The sequence below is a fragment of the Lupinus angustifolius genome, chromosome LG09 (genome assembly GCF_001865875.1).
Source record: "Lupinus angustifolius cultivar Tanjil chromosome LG09, LupAngTanjil_v1.0, whole genome shotgun sequence".
NCBI classification, from domain to species: domain Eukaryota; kingdom Viridiplantae; phylum Streptophyta; class Magnoliopsida; order Fabales; family Fabaceae; genus Lupinus; species Lupinus angustifolius.
In genome coordinates, this window is record NC_032017.1 from 8467620 (window position 1) to 8470367 (window position 2748).

The 2748-nt window shown below is 40.3% G+C and overlaps 1 pseudogene; it reads left to right on the forward strand.

Annotated features, from left to right (window-relative positions):
- The window catches only part of LOC109356217, a 12804-nt pseudogene continuing 10683 nt past the window's right edge, over window positions 628-2748 (forward strand).

Sequence of the window (2748 nt, forward strand, 5' to 3'; positions counted from 1 at the left end):
GCTCGGGGATTATACAGATGATTGGTTACCAATTTTTGATGGGGCCAGATATGAACTCAATGCATACCCCGATATTAATGGAAGACCAGCATTAGAAGCATTCCTATCTGATTGCTCAAGAGTAGCCCGATAACTAAGAAGATGGAGAAAGGAAAGCAACGGAGAATTTCATTTCTAATATGTATTTGTATTTGTAAGATTTTGAATTAGAGGAAAAGAGAATAAAAATGTCTAATGTAAATTCCCTTTATTCTGTGTAATCTTTCAAAAATGAATGAAATGTCAGAATCTTTTCATCTTCACTCAGAGGCATCACTTATACGCACATAAAAAAAGGGCTAATTGACACAAACTGCTTATACACTGCTAGAGACTAGTCTTAAGATGCAATCTTGGTCCGAAACCTAGAGTTTCCTCTAAAGATTGTCATCAACCGCATGCGACCTAGGGACTGCGCATCCTAATCATCAAATGCGGGATGAAGTGCTTTGCTATATTAAAGGGTCTCTCTACAAGCCAGGTAAACCATTTGAATAAACTAACCTCAGTGTTAAATGTTTCTTGCCATCAGGTATTGCCACTATTGCCTCAAAGCACTAATATAACACTCGGTTTCAAGCAAAAAAAATGGCAGAATCTGTAACAAGTGATGACAGCAGGTCCCAGTTAGCAGAGCTTAAAGCACAAATGAATGAAATGTTCAACATGCTGAAGGCTTTTCAAAGTGAGAAAAGGCAGAGCACTCAAACTGTTAATGCGGGACCATGGAGCAATCCCACTCAATTGTCTAAAGGCAAATCTGGTCAAGGAGCTGGTACGAGCCAACAAAAGGAAGAGGCAACGAAGTGGCCATTCTATGGTATGCCCCCTGATTATGTCCCACTTTATGAGGATGAGCTGAATGAACCATATGGACAATCTAATGCTCATCTGGAGCAACCAACACCTCAGTCGGGCATCAACGGGCATGATGAAGACCCCACTCACGAGCCCCCTCCAAGGGCTGCATTTAAGCATGCACCACACGATTCTGGAACATACCATATGCAAACAACCCGAGGAGCCCAATTTGGTGACAATGGTGGAGCACAAAAGTTAAACCTAATTGAGGAGAGGCTCAGAGCAATAGAGGGGGCAAGTTTTCCGAACCTTAAGAATGCATTTGAGATGTGTCTCGTGCCGGATGTGGTGCTGCCTCCAAAGTTCAAGGTGTCGGAATTCAAAAAGTACAACGGAACGACCTGCCCAAAGAGCCATTTACACATGTATGCTCGGAAAATGTCAGCATACCATAGAGACGACAAGCTGCAAATCCACTGCTTTCAGGATAGTCTGGCTTGAGCAGCAATGAACTGGTACATTCGACTTGAGAAGGCCAACATTCGAACATTTCTGGACCTATCTAATGCATTTTTTCGACAATACAAATATAATGAAGATGCTACACCTGACAGGACACAGTTACAGAACATGTCTAAGAAGCCTCAAGAAAGCTTCAAAGAGTACACACAACGTTGGAGGGGGTTGGCCTCTCAGGTGCTTCCAAGGCTAGAAGAAGAGGAACAACTCTCTATCTTTGACGACACTTTGCAAAATCCCTACTACGATCGCCTAGTAGCTGCCATGGCCTCTGGCTTCAACGCTCTAATAAGAGTGGGGGAGAAGATCGAAATCAGGATCAAGAGTGGGAAGATCATAGATGACCAATAAAATACCAAAAAACCAGGGTTCATCATGAAGAAGAAAGAGGGTGAGACACATTTTGTATCCAACGACTCTAAGAAGCAATCAAACAACAATTATCAGTATCAATCACGCACAAACAACTATCAACACCCGCAATCAAGAACCCCAAACAACACATACACTGCTACCACCCAAAATCGGGGATATACACCTCAAGATAAGAGAACGGTGTTTGATCCTATCCATGTGTCGTATGTAGACATATTCACATACCTTATGGGAGAAATGATTATAGCTCCAATTGCGGGAAGAATTCCTGAAAATCCAGGGCCATGGTTTGACCCTAATGTCTTATGCGCATACCACTCTGGAACTGTAGGGCATTCCATAGAGAATTGCAGAGCTTTGAAATTCAAGGTACAACACCTCTTCGACTCGAAATGGCTTAACTTTAGACAATCAACGCCAAATGTTAGTAACAATCCTCTGCCAAATCAGGGGAACCATGGGGTGAATGTTGTTGAAGAGGTCCAAGAGGAATCTTTCCTGAAGGATGTGTCTTGAAAGTGCGCATGTCAAGATAGCACTTTGGAAAGATTTCTCTATGTGTTTAGTTTTGATGAGGACAACTTATGATTATGAAAGCTTGAAGATCATCAACAAATCAGCATGCTTAAGTCTCTAGATTGGTATTAGACTTAGACTAATAATTAGTTTAGGTTGAGTCTACCGCTTAGGTAAACTCTATACATGTCTCATATGCATAAAACTTTAAATCATTTTAAGTTTTGAGATATGTCATTTATAATATGTTCATGCATCATATAAATACATGTAATCTGTGCATCCTAGGCATAAACTTAGTGTTGAACATGTATAAATTAAGTGCATAAAGTATTTGAGTTTTGTAATTTGAAAATACACTTGAAAATATGTTGTTAATCGATTAACATAAGTTTTTGAAAAGTTGTTGAAACTGAAAACTTGAAAAACAGAATCAGTTATGTTTTTAAACCGCGTTAATCGATTACCCAAGGTCTTAATCGATTAACTGGGCTGCTG